We start from the raw sequence: 14,364 nt of genomic DNA on the forward strand, positions 1-14,364 counted from the left end.
AGATAGAGGATAAATTGTCAGATCGAGATAGAGGATAAATTGTCAGATAGATAGAGATAGAGACAGAGAGAGATGGAGGATAAATTGTCAGATAGAGATAGAGATAGAGAGAGATAGAGGATAAATTGTCAGATAGAGATAGAGATAGAAATAGAGGATAAATTGTCAGATAGAGATAGAGATAGAGATAGAGGATAAATTGTCAGATAGAGATAGAGATAGAGAGAGATAGAGGATAAATTGTCAGATAGAGATAGAGATAGAGATAGAGAGAGATAGAGGATAAATTGTCAGATAGAGATAGAGTGAGATAGAGGATAAATTGTCAGATAGAGATAGAGTGAGATAGAGGATAAATTGTCAGATAGAAATAGAGATAGAGAGAGATAGAGGATAAATTGTCAGATAGAGATAGAGAGAGAGATAGAGGATAAATTGTCAGATAGAGATAGAGAGAGAGATAGAGGATAAATTGTCAGATAGAGATAGAGTGAGATAGAGGATAAATTGTCAGATAGAAATAGAGATAGAGAGAGATAGAGGATAAATTGTCAGATAGAGATAGAGAGAGAGATAGAGGATAAATTGTCAGATAGAGATAGAGAGAGAGATAGAGGATAAATTGTCAGATGGAGATAGAGATAGAGGATAAATTGTCAGATAGAGATAGAGAGAGAGATAGAGGATAAATTGTCAGATGGAGATAGAGATAGAGGATAAATTGTCAGATGGAGATAGAGATAGACACTGGAGGCGAGAGAAAGACTGACTATCAAATGACAAGTTGTTTTCTTGGATCCTGTCCAAGAGTGTAGGACAGGTGTGCCAGATAACCACATGACCAAATTGACAAACCAGTTAGTCAGTGTAAAAAAAACTGGTATCATTGTCCTTACATTGTTTAATTCTGACTAGTTAAGGACTTTACAGTTAATGGAGAGGAACAGCCAACAAGGGCCAAAGGCCAGGGCCACTGTTGGCAGGTCACATTATATGCAGATAATGTGCTGTTTTTACAACACAAATGCAATTTTATCATGTATCACTTATGATTGAAGGGAAGACGAGTACCAATGGTATACTTCAGAGAAACTAGCTCGGAGAAGTTAGACTGAGTGTGAGAGAACCAAATTAACATGCAAATACAAGCAAAAGCATCTTAGGTAAATGAGCAGAACTTTGCTAATGTTAATGCAGTTCCTTCACACACTAAGTTCTCGGTCATTGAAATGCTTCAGAAAGCAAATACATGCTGAAAACACTTTTAAAACGTGGGCACATAAAGCCTAATAGGAATGAACGTAGCAAGAGTAACTGTGTGCTGCCTTTAATATTCTTAACCAACCCAAAAGATTGAATATTAGTGAGAAGTGAAAGAAAAAAGTAAATTTTTGCTCATTAAGGTAATGACAAATTCTGCATTCCACAGAGGCAAAGTCAAATTGAAAAGTAAGTAACACACATCTATTCTGTCTGAGGCTGTGGATGTAGCAGTCATTGATGGGTATATCACAGGTAACAGCAGGGGGAGAGGGTGGCCCAAAGCATAGTGAGCATAGATGGTGCATGGTTTACATCAGAACCTACCCTGAGCAGCATATCTCCATCAACAGAGGGATGATGGAGGAACAGTGCATGCGAAGGTTCAGGCTCAGCTGGGAGCCAGTGACTCAAGTATGCCATCTGGTTCACAAATACCTGGAGGGACAGTCTGCCATCTGTAATGTGGGAGTACTGTTGCTATATTAGATATGAGGGAATTTTTAAAAAGGTTAAACATCTGGAACAGCTGACGTTGACTATCCCATTCAAAATCATGGAAGAACCACTACGTTGTCTCCCAATCTAACTCATTCTTTCACAGGACCTAAAAGGAAATCTCCACCTCCCTCAAAGCTACCCTACATCCTACAATCTACATATTTTTAAAACCCAAGTTTGGTGTCAAGTAAACCTTACTACTTGATCTTTCTCAGCTGCTATTCTAATTGTTCGACCTAAGCGGTGCCCTACGCCATGGACCTCGGCAGTGCCCTGCACCATGGATCTCAGTGTTGCCTTAGGTCATGGACTTCAGCAGTGCCCTACACCATGGATCTCAGTGTTGCCTTAGGCAATGGACCTCAGTGGTGCCCTACACCATGGAACTCAGTGTTACCTTAGGCAATGGACCTCAGTGGTGCCCTACACCATGGAACTCAGTGTTGCCCTACGCCAGTGGCTCAGTGGCAGGAAGCAAAGGTTAATGGTTGACGGGTGTTTTTGTGACTGGAAGGATGTTTCCAGTGGGGTTCCGTAGGGCTCAGTACTAGGTCCCTTGCTTTTTGTGGTATATATAAATGATTTAGACCTAAATGTAAGGGGCATGATTAAGAAGTTTGCAGATGATACAAAAATTGGCCATGTGGCTGATAGTGAGGAGGAAAGCTGTTAACTGCAGGAAGATATCAATAGGCTGGTCAGGTGGGCAGAAAAGTGGCAAATGGAATTCAATCCAGAGAAGTGTGAGGTAATGCATTTGGGGAGGGCAAACAAGGCAAGGGAATACACAATAAATGGAAGGATACTGAGAGGTGTAGAGGAACAAAGGGACATTGGAGTGCATGTCCATAGATCCCTGAAGGTAACAGGACAGGTAGATAAGGTGGTTAAAAAGGCATACGGCATACTTTCCTTTATTAGCCGAGGCACAGAATGTAAGAGTAGGAAGGTTATGCTAGAACTGTATAAAACACTAGTTAGGCCACAGCTTGAGTACTGTGTACAGTTCTGGTCACCACATTACAGGAAAGATGTGATTGCACTAGAATGGGTACCGAGGAGATTTACGAGAATATTGCCAGGACAGGAAAATTTTAGCTATGAGAAAAGATTGGATAGGCTGGGGTTGTTTCCATTAGAACAGAGGAAGCTGAGGGGTGATTTAGTATAGGTGTATAAAATTATGAGGGGCCTAGACAGAGTGGATACGAAGGACCGATTTCCCTTAGCAGAGGTGTCAGTGACTGGGGGCATAGATTTAAAGTAATTGGTAGAAGGGTTAGAGGGGAGCTGAGGAGAAATGTTTTCACCCAGAGGGTGGTGGGGGTCTGGAACTGACTGCCTGAGAGGGTGGTAGAAGCAGAAACCCTCAACTCATTTAAAAAGTACTGGGATGTGCACTTGAAGTGCCGTAACCTACAGGACTACGGACCCAAGTGCTGGAAATTGAGATTAAGGTGGATAGCTCTTTTTCGTCCAGCACGGACAAGATAGGCTGATTGGCCTCCTTCTGTGCCGTAACTTTCTATGATTCTATGATTCTGTGGACCTCAGTGGGGCCCTACGTCCTATGTCCTGGAGCTTGGCCCATTTTCAACAAGTTTTCTCAACCAAAAAAAACCTGTCATATCAACTTCCAGAATAAATTTTCACATTTCACTTTGCATTTCTTTCTATAGTTTTTCTGTTAAGGTAGAAAGAAGCTGAGAGGTAGCCATGCTGTAAAGCTGTAAGGTTCTTCGTAAGACACTTGAGCAGGTAACAGTCATTGAATGAAATAGCACAGGAGGAGGCCATTCGGCATATCATTCCTGTGCCCGCTCTTTGAAAGAGCTATCCAATTAGTTCCATTACCCTGACCTTTCCCGTGGCCGTGCAATGTTTCCAGTTCAAGTATTTATCCAATTCCCTTTTGAAAGTTACTATTGAATCTGCTTCCACCACCCTTTCAGGCAGTGCATTCCAGATCATAACAACTCGCTGCGTAAAAAAATTTCTCCTCATCTCGCCTCTGGTTCTTTTGAAAATTACCTTCAATCTGTATCCTTTGGTTACCGACCCTTCTGCCACTGGAAACAGTTTCTCCTTATTTATGCTATCAACTCTCTCTGTTACTTCATCAAAGAACTCAATCAAGTTAGTCAAACATGATTTGCCTTTAACAAATCTGGCTGTCATTTATTAACCCATATTTTTCCAAGTGACAATTAATTTTGCCTCAGATTATTGTCTCTAAAAGTTTCCGCACCACTGATGTTATACTGACTGGCCTGAAGTTGTTGGGTTTATCCGTCTCCCTTTTTTTGAGGAGATTTGGAAGATTGTGGCCAGAGCTTCTGCTAGCTCTATCTTTATTTCCCTTAGCAAGCTAGGATGCATCCCATCCAGACCTGGTGACATTTCTACTTTGAGCGCTGCCAACCTTTTAAGTACTCCCTCTTTATCTATTTTATCCTATCCAATTTCTCTATTACTTCCTCCTTTACTGAGACATTGCATCTGTCTTCACTAAAGAGGATACTGCCAAAGTATTCATTTAATACCTTAGCCATGCCCTATGTCTCCACAAGAAGATTTCCTTTTTGGTCCTGAATGGACTACCCTTTTACTATTTATATGTTTCTAAAAGACTTTTGGATTCCCTTTTATGTTACCCGCTAATCTATTCTCATACTCTCTCTTTGCCCCTCTTGGTTCCTTTTTCAGTTCTCCTCTGTACTTTCTGTATTCAGCTTGGTTCTCTACTGTATTATGAACCTGACATTTATCATAAGTCTCCTTTTTCTATTTCATTTTAATCCCTATATGTTTGGTCATCCAGGGAGCTCTAGCTTTGGATGCCTTTCCTTTCCCCCATGTGGGAATGTGTCCACTCTGTACCTGAACTGTCTCCTCTTTGAAGGCCTCCCATTACTCATTTACTGTTTTACCTGCCAATCTGTGATTCCAATCCACCTGAGCCAGATCCCTTTTCAACTCACTGAAATTAGCCCTCCTCTAGTTAAGTATTTTCACATTTGATTTTTCCTTTTCAATAGCTACTCTAAACCTGATGATAGTGTGATCACTGTTTCCCAAATGCTCCCCCACTTAAACTTGCTCCACTTGCCTCATTTTATTTTCCAGAAATAGATACAGCACTGCTTCCTTCCTCGTTGGGATGGAAACATTGTGGTCAACAAAGTTCCCTTGTGCACATTTCATGAATTCCTCCCTCTTTTTGCCCTTAACACTGTTATTTTCCCAGTCTATATTAGGATAATTGAAGTCCCCCGTTATCACTACTCTATAGTTCTTGCAAAGTTCTGAAATTTGCCTGCAGATTTGCTCCTCTATCTCCTTCTCACTATTTGGTGGCCTATAGTATACACCCAGCAGTGTAATAGCTGCTCTTTGATCCTTAATTCTAACCAAATAGATTCTGTCTTTGAATCCTCAAGTACATCATCTCTTTACAGTGCTGTAACAATGGGCCAGAAATTGCTCCCAAAATAACGGAGGAGCTCAACAGCGCTCTCCATTTTTAGTTATGAATTGAAGGAACAAGTTCCCACATTTGCACATGCGCACTAAAATGCAGAAATCGTGAACTTGCTCCTATTGGTTCACCGGCGATTTGACAGCTTCGAATTAAAGACCCACACTACACTGCAATCAGAGAAATCAGTGAAAAATCGCAAACTTGCTCATCTGCCCAATTGGAAAGTAACTAATTGAGCCACCAAACGGGTATGCTTAAAAATACCAGGTCTAAACTAAGTTTTAAAAGTGTGGTTAGTCTTAATGACTGCTAAACAACTAAAGATTAACTTTTAAAAACGTGGAGCCCCATATTACTCCTTATTTTAATAGTTTGTGGCCATTAAAAAAAAATTCAAATGAAAATTTTTTTTTTACTTTTCCCTTCTGTCTTTTTAATTTAATTCAATTATTTCTTTGGCTCTTTATAAAAAAAAAAATTTTTAATTTACAATGACATCCAGAATATTAACTTTAAATGAATGAAGTCTGCTTGCCTGCTTGTGGGCGTGACTTCTCTTCCTGACAAAATTTGTGGGCGTGTCTTCTACTCTCACAGACTGTTCCATGTGCATCGACTCACGCTACTCAGAGGCTGGGTTGATAGCGCACAATTTTTTAAAGTTCAAAATCATGAAATTTGATGTCACAGAGCCCACAGTAAGTATTTTCATTACTTTAATTGGCAGGAATTGCAGTGAGCGTTGCCTCGCCACTCTGCTCAATTTCTGGCTTAGTATCTTTGATCAATACTGCCACCCCCTCCTTTTTTTCCTTCTCTATTTTTCCTGAATAACTTGTAGCCAGGAATATTAAGTTCCCAATCCTCCCCTTGTTTGAGCCAGGTCTCTGTTATTGCAACTATATCATAATTCCATGTGGCAATTTGTGCCTACAGCTCACCAACCTTATTTACCGTGTTCTGTGCGTTTATGAACAAGCACTGCAAACCCATCCTGATCTGCCTCGCATTTCCCCCCTGTCTGGTCCATCCTATTTCTGAACTTTACCCTAATGCTGTTTGTCTCTCCTAGTCCTCTGTGCACCTTGTTTCTCCTCTCTAGTGCTTCATTTAATGTACACAACCCCAAATTCAAAGCAGGTAGAAGTTCTAATTTATCTCAATCGTAGCACCTCACTGCAGTTTGGGAATGTCACACAACTCACCATCCAAACCATCTGGTTGAAACCGTTTTTGATTGAGTACTTTTTCCCTCAAAAAACATCTTGCATTAACCACTTTGCCCAAAATTTAATAAAAGTGCCTATTGAATTTAATTCTACATTATGACACTCGCAATGACTTAACATTTGACTTGTTTAATATTATTTTGCCTCTATCATGACTTGTAGTTTATCTGCAGAGCTGTCCTCCTCAAAGTGCACTCTCTAATGGTCCAAAACATAAATTGTTGCATGTGTTAATGACCAGTTAAAAGGTAAGGACAGTTGACCCGTTCGCTAATTGGACTTTTTTTGACATTACATAAAGTTTTATTGGTATTATCCATTTACCTTAGCATTTGCCTCCAATTTCTCACTGCTCTTATTGCAACCCTTTCAAAACTTCAAAACTTTATCCTCTTATCAAAATCTTTTAGCAAGTACTGACTCCTTAAAAATTCATTCTCGGGATGTGAGCGTTTCTGGCAAGGACAGCATTTATTGCCCATCCCTAGTTGCCCGAGAAGGTGGTGGTGAGCCGCCTTCTTCTTGAACCGTTGTAGTCCGTGTGGTGAAGGTGCACCCACAATGCTGTTAGGTAGAGAGACCAACGATTTTGACCCATCGGCAATGAAGCAATGGCCACATAGGTCTCAAGTCGGGATGGTGTGTGACTCGGAGGGGAACTCGAAGGTGATGGTGTTTCCAAGCACCTGCTGGCCTCGTCCTTCTCGGTGGTGGAGGTTCGGGAGGTGATGCCAAAGAACCCTTTCTTTAATCATAGGACTATGTGAAATCCAAACAGCATTAATAGAAAGAGTTTTGATTTTATATTAAGTACATAGCACGACAAGCAATCACCTCACACTTGTTTATCCACAAAAAATGTTCATAAATCTCAGCCACATTTTGCTATTTTATGTCAGTCTCGCTGCAGTCCTTGGCTCTTTTCCGATGGTTTTCTGTGAGGCATAACCCAAATGTTGATTTCTTCACTGATGTAGTGGAAAGTTTAATATTTCAGGATTAATCCATCTTTTCATTATAGGCACCTGTCAACAGTGCTTCCTGTCCTTGTTTCATTGCAGCATTAATGGGACCTATTTGTGGACTAGTTCTCTGTTTGATGTCATGAAACTGGCAACAGTGCTCTCTGTATGAGGAGATGGGGAGATCATATAAATCCAATTGAAATTTTCCTCAGAGGCTTGAGTACAAAACCAAGCTGACACTCCAGTGCAGCACTGAAGGAGGGCTGCACTGTCGGAGGTGCCGTCCTTCGGATGAGACGTCTGCCCTCTCAGGTGGACGGAAAAGATTCCATGGAACTATTCGAAGTAGAGCCGGGGAGTTCTCCCTGGTGTCCTGGTCAATATTTGACCCTCAACCAAAATCACTAAAACAGATTATTTGGTCATTACCACATTGCTGTTTGTGGGAGCTTGCTGTGTGCAAATTGGTTGCCGCATTTCCTACATTACAACAGTGACTACAGTTCAAAAGTACTTCAATGACTGTAGAGCGCTTTGGGACATCATGAGATCGTGAAAGATGCTATATAAATGCAAATCTTTCTTTCATGTTAGTGTTCATCTGTGTACCAGCACTGGCATTGGCAAATTTGCAAAATTATTTATCCTGCGGATCAGGATTTTTTTTATTTACCAGTATTACAACGTACTCTGAAGATATTGTAAAGAGCTTGGATGGAGCGCAGAGAGGAAAATCTGTGTGGGGTGGGGTGGGGAGGGCAATCAAGGCTCGTAAGGTCGTAACAGAGATTGCCTGATTTTCTTTGTTGAAATTAAAGGAAGGAAAATGGGGTGTGGTCCATCAGGGATGGACGACCCTCCCTGCCAGATTTTCTTCTCTGGATTCCGACCAGACGGTGCTTATCGCCCAAGCGGTGAAGATGAAATCTATCCTATTGTTTTCTGCTACAACCATGTTGGTACACAGGCCCGGAATTTCCCGGTTCATAATTCTGCATAAATTATGCCAAGGTTTATGTTGGTTTTTGCCTCGATCTTGCCGATGGCAACTTACACCCAAATTCCCTGAGAATCCCATTAGCATGTAAAAACCAGCTTAAAACAAGCAGAAATCAGTGTAAGCGATCGGGGTCCAAAGAAAATGCAGAACATACTCCAACTTCCTTCTTTAAGTCCCTCTTTATCTTATTGATGTTATGAAAATTAAAGTCTGAAGCCATCAAACCATCATTTATGCACATTAAGCACAGCATGTTTAAGAAAATGCATTTGTGGAAGCTCTTCTCTTTTTAATGTAACAGATTCTGATGTCATTAAAAAACATTCAAAGATATTTCGAAAAAACAGTGCAGGACTCAGCAAGGAGAAACTTTTGTTGAAACTCACTATAAAACACCAGAAGTAGTGACTTTGGGTCCTGCTGCGCATAAATTTTAAGGCGAAAATTTGCCCCTGTTTAGAATGGGTGTAAATGCAGGAAAGTCATGTTCTCCGGACTTTTGTATGGAGGGCGGAACTATGTTAATATGCGAAGTGAAGTTCAGTGGACCTAACTCAGAAGTGATGCAAATGATTGAGGAAGTCCGCATGTGGTGATGTTTCGGCATAAAACCGGCGTAAGTCAGTTACACACGAATTTCCTCAGGGAAATCTGGCACAACATCACTTTTGCACCACAGTTAGGCCGAAACTTTCCAGGAAATTCCGGGCCTCTGTCTTTTGGAGACGATAGATAAAACATACGATGGCACAGCGATGTAGAGCATTGCAGTGCCAATGGATTGACCATGGAGTTGTCAAGACATGATGTGTGCCCACGTCAACCCACATTGTGAGTTCCGTATCTCAGCTGTGCCACAATGGGGTGGTGCCAAACGGAGGTCTACTGTTTTTCAAAACCCTAGGCTAACCTCCCAAGCAGTTGGCTATAGAGCAGATTTTCAGCTTACCCTCTCAGTCAGAAATGGTGCATGATATTGCAGCCTGTATTAAGGCAAAGGTGAGGATAAAAAGTAAGAAATAACTTGCGAAACAGATTACAATAAAAGATATTTCATGAGATCTATTTATTACCTAAGGAAATACAAGGAATACTTGTTAAATTGGAAGTTGCTGCATATCAGTGTTAAATGAGACAACACATTATTGTAGCTATGACATTAAATCCATTGTCTTCTGAAATTAAGCTCCAATTATGACACTTTTTATAATTGCTCACTTCTATCTAAACCTTACCCTGAGTATGTTGCTGAAAGGCTCTGAATTCTTATCATATATTGGTCTGCAATTACTTATGTAATTTCCAAACCAGCAGGGGTCCCAATATCTCCCCAGTCATGTTTTGGGAGGCAGCTAAACTTGTACCATAGAGACCGATTATTGCTTATTGTGTGTATCTGCCAGGAAACAGAAAACATTGCAGAAACAACAAAGAGAACTCAAGAAGGAAATTCGTTTGTTGGAAAGATAATACAAGCAAATAGGATCACAGAAGGCTTCACAAGTGATCAAATTAAGCTGGGAAGTTTCCACATTTTATGTTTTATTTAAGTAAGTTATTATGAGGACAGACATGAATCATGAAAAATCACTGGTCAATGCCCCCCAAACAATAACAGGCAACTAATGATTTCTTGAATGAGACCATCAGATAGTTCTGTGTCCTTGGATATTAAGTACATAAAATCAGGAATTTGGGACATCTTACAGTAAGCTGTACACAAAGGGAGCCATGTCCAAGAATAATCTGTCAGACATGCCCCCTTCTGGGAACATAGGATCAGGAGTAGGCCATTCAGCCCCTTGAGCCTGTTCCACCATTCAAAGAGACGATGGCAGATAGGTATCCTAACTCCATCCACTGCCTTGGCTCCACGTCCCTTAATACCCTTGGCTAGCAAAGATCTATTGATATCAGATTTAAAATTATTAATTGAGCTAGCATCTACTGCTTTTTGTGGGAGAGAGTTCCACACTTCTACCACCCTTTGTATAAAGAAATGTTTCCTAACTTCTCTCCTAAATGGCCCGGCTCTGGTGTTAAGGTTATATACCCTTGTCCTCGAGTCCTCCACCAGCGGAAAAAGTTTGTTTAGCTGCCCTATCAATTCCTTTCAAAATCCTAAAAACCTCAATCAAATCACTCCTTAACTTTTTATATTCGAGGGGATACAAGCCTAGCTTATGTAATCTCTTCTCATAATCTAGCCTGGTAACATTCTGGTGAATCTGCTCTGCATTCCTTCCAAGGCCAATATATCCTTTCTAAAGTACACAAAGGGAGCCATGTCCAAGGATAATCTGTCAGACATGCCCCCTTCTAGGAACATAGGATCAGGAGTAGGTACACACTACTCCAGCTGTGGTCCAACCAGGGCTTTGTACAGCTGTGGCAAAACTTCCTCCCCTTTATACTCTAGCCCTCTAGTTATAAAGACTAACATTCCATTAGCCTTTTTGATTATTTTTTTGTACCTGACTACTACATTTTAGTGATTTGTGTACACGGATCCCTAAATCTCTTTGGACCTCCAACAGTTCCTAGCTTTTACCATTTAAAAAATATTCGGATCTATCCTTTTTTGGTTCAAAATGGATGATCTCACACTTAACTGTGTTGAAATCCATCTGTCACAGTTTTGCCCACTTACTTAATCTATCAATGTCTCTTTGTAATTTTACACTCCCATCTTCACTACTTACTCTGCCACCAATCTTTGTGTCATCAGCAAATTTGGATATATGGCTCTCTATTGTGTTATCTAAGTCATTAATAAATATAGTGAATAGTTGAGGCCCCAGCACAGATCCTTGTGGGACACCACTAGTCACTTCCTTCCAATTCGAGTACATACCCATTATTACCACTCTCTATCTTCTACCACCTAACCAATCTCCTCACCAGATCAATAATTTGCCTTCAATTCCATGAGCTTTAATTTCAGCTAATGGTCTCTTATGTGGAACCTTATCAAATGCCTTCGGGAAGTCCATATAAACTACATTCATAGACAGTCCCCCGTCTACTACTATCTGAACAAATTGGTAGGAGGGAGCCTGGGGAGAGGTTTGGCTGGGTTGGTAAGGTGAATGTGGGAAAAGTAGCAGAGGCAGCGGAATGGATAGTCTTAACCTTAATGATAAAGAAGTCCTTGTTATTGGAGGTAAGAGTGGAAGGGGCAGGGGAAAGGGATTAAAGTAGATCAAAAACAAAATACTGTGCAGGCTGGAAATCGGAAATAAAAACAGAAAATGCTGGAAATACTCAGCAAGTCAGGCAGCATCTGTGGAGAAAGAAACTGAGTTATTATTTCACGTTGATGACCTTTCGTCAGAACTGGAGGAAGTTAAAGATTTAACAGTTTTTGAGCAAGTACTGAGCCAGGGAAAGGGGGAGAGGAAGGGGAGGGGAGGAAAGAACAAACGGGAAGGTCTGTGATAGGGTGGAGGGCAGGACTGATTAAATGACAAAAGGGATGATGGTGCAAGGCAAGGAGGGTGGGAATGGGACAAGTTAAGAAACAAAAGATGGGTCTAGAGGAGCTGTAAATGGCAACAGCAGAATCGTTACCAGCAGCTGCTGTCTGAAAACATGGGAGCAGTGGGTGTGATCTGAAGTTATTGAAATCAATGTTACGGCCAGAAGGTTGTAAAGTGCCTAATCAAAAGATGCTTTGCTGTTCTTTGAGCTTCTGTTGAGCTTCATTGGAACATTGTAGGAGGCCAAGGACGGAGAGGTCAGAGTGGGAGTGGGAATGGCAAGCGACCAGAAGGTCAGGGTCACGCTTGTGGACTGAGCAGAGGTGTTCAGCAGAGTGATCACCCAGTCTGCATTTGGTCTCCCCAATGTGGAGGAGACCGCATTGTGAGCAGCGAATACAGTATACTAAATTGAAAGAAGTACAAGTAAATCGCTGTTTCGCCTGGAGGGAGTGTTTGGGGCCCTGGATGGTGGATAAAGGAGATGTTGGGTAGTGGAGAAAAGAAGCCGTGGGTTATCTTTGCTCTCCAGGATGATCCTGGAGTAGTGGGTAATTTTGTCAGAGGAGAGTGAGGCCCCGTAGCGTTTGATGTGTTGCAGTTTGGTGTTGGTTGGCTAAACCAGTCGTGCATCAGATATGATCCGTACTGCACCCCTTGAACTTGAGGGAGTAAAGTTGGGGGCCATACCAGGGGGATCGACCGGAATGGGAGAGTGTAAATGTTTTGCTAGGGACAAACACACCAAGGTGAACATGAGGGAGTGGTTAAGCAGACCGATGGCTGCAGAATTGTTGTGATGAATGGAGAGCCAAGGGCTAGGCAGTTGGCACTTAGAAAGTGCAGTTGTAAGTGATTTGGGGGGAAGAGTTTTTTCCAGGGATGGACATAGAAGGAAGTGGGGTTTGAAGGGGGTGGGGGTGTGGGACATGAGGTATACAAGGGAAGTGGTTGGAGATGGCCTTGTCTGTGATAGAGACCATGGGAGTAGAGTTTATTGCTTCTAGTTTTTTTTAGTATATATTAGGTGACAGAACACAAAGGTGGAACCGGGACAACTGTAACAAGGACAAAGTCTGACAAACTTGACTCATAGTTCCTGGGAAAAAAGAAAGGCTTGGCATTGAAAGAGAGGACTTCCAGTTATATAGTACATCACCATATCTCTCAGAAACATCCCAAAGTACTTCACATACAATGAATTACTTTGAAGTGCATTCCCTGATGTCATGCAAAACAATGCTGCAACCAGTTTGCACACAGCAAAGTACCACAAACAGCGATAGGGCGGAAGACCAGTTAGTCAGTGGTACAGAGATAGTTGAAAGAAAAATGCTTGCAAGACAGCTGAAAAATTCCCTCCTCTTCTTTGAACAGTACCATGTTCACCTATACCACCACAACAAACAGATAGGGCCTCAATTTAATGTCTCATCCAAAGGACAGCATCGCTGATCAAGCAGCTTAACAGCTGATGGTGCTGCCTGGAGAAAGAGTTCAACAAGCACACGGGTGGGAAGCTTTGCTTCTGGCATTCCAAGGGTCTTTGTGGATCGACATAAAATGCTAATGTGTAACTGCAACAGCTCTTCTTTTCCCCGGCATGGAGATCTGGCTTAACCAACACCTACTCTTATGGTGCACCTCAACATTTTGGTGATGAAGATGGTATGTTACTGTGTGATGTGTCATAAATTTTGAACTATGCTGTAGTCCCCAGATACGATACTCTAAAACTGAAGCCGTGCCACCAAAGCTTTAGTCCGCAGTGCTCATTTGAATTTTCCTACTTTAAGTGACAAAGCACATTCTTTTCCCCTTCTTTCCACATTTTGTAAGTTACTTTGTCCCCTTCTTCAATTCCTCTTGCACTACACGACATGTCCTGATTGCGAGAGAGTTGGCAACCAGCTATTCCCACATATTGGTCAATGAACCCAGTACCATGGCTCCAAGGAAGGGGACATACCAATTTCAATCAGTTCACTGAAAAAAAAAGCACATACAGAGTTCAGCCGGTAATTTTAACCTAACCCGCCCGACGGGAAACTGAGGCGATCAGATCGGCCGTTGGTTTTACACGACACCCGATTTTACTTTCCATTGACTTCATTGGTGGGGTGCAGACAATAAATTACTTTTGAAGTGCAGTGACTGCTGCTCTGTAGACAAATAATAAACATTGACTGCAGTTTTTGAACCATAAGTTATTGACCTTAACATCAGTCGGTATTACTTGACCGTGTTGTTATGATGCAGACTCAGGTCTACTACAGTTTATGTTAAATCTGCCAGTAAATGTCACCAGCACATATTAGTTTTACATAACATAAGGGGAGAGATTTTCACCGTTCTATTTGTCGTGCTTTTAATGTGAGTGTAATGATTGTGTTTAAAATTTTACTATGTATTTCTCAGAGGAGGAATCTTCCCCTTATGTTAAGGAAAG

The sequence above is a fragment of the Heptranchias perlo genome, chromosome 13 (assembly GCF_035084215.1).
Source record: "Heptranchias perlo isolate sHepPer1 chromosome 13, sHepPer1.hap1, whole genome shotgun sequence".
Taxonomy (NCBI): Eukaryota; Metazoa; Chordata; class Chondrichthyes; order Hexanchiformes; family Hexanchidae; genus Heptranchias; species Heptranchias perlo.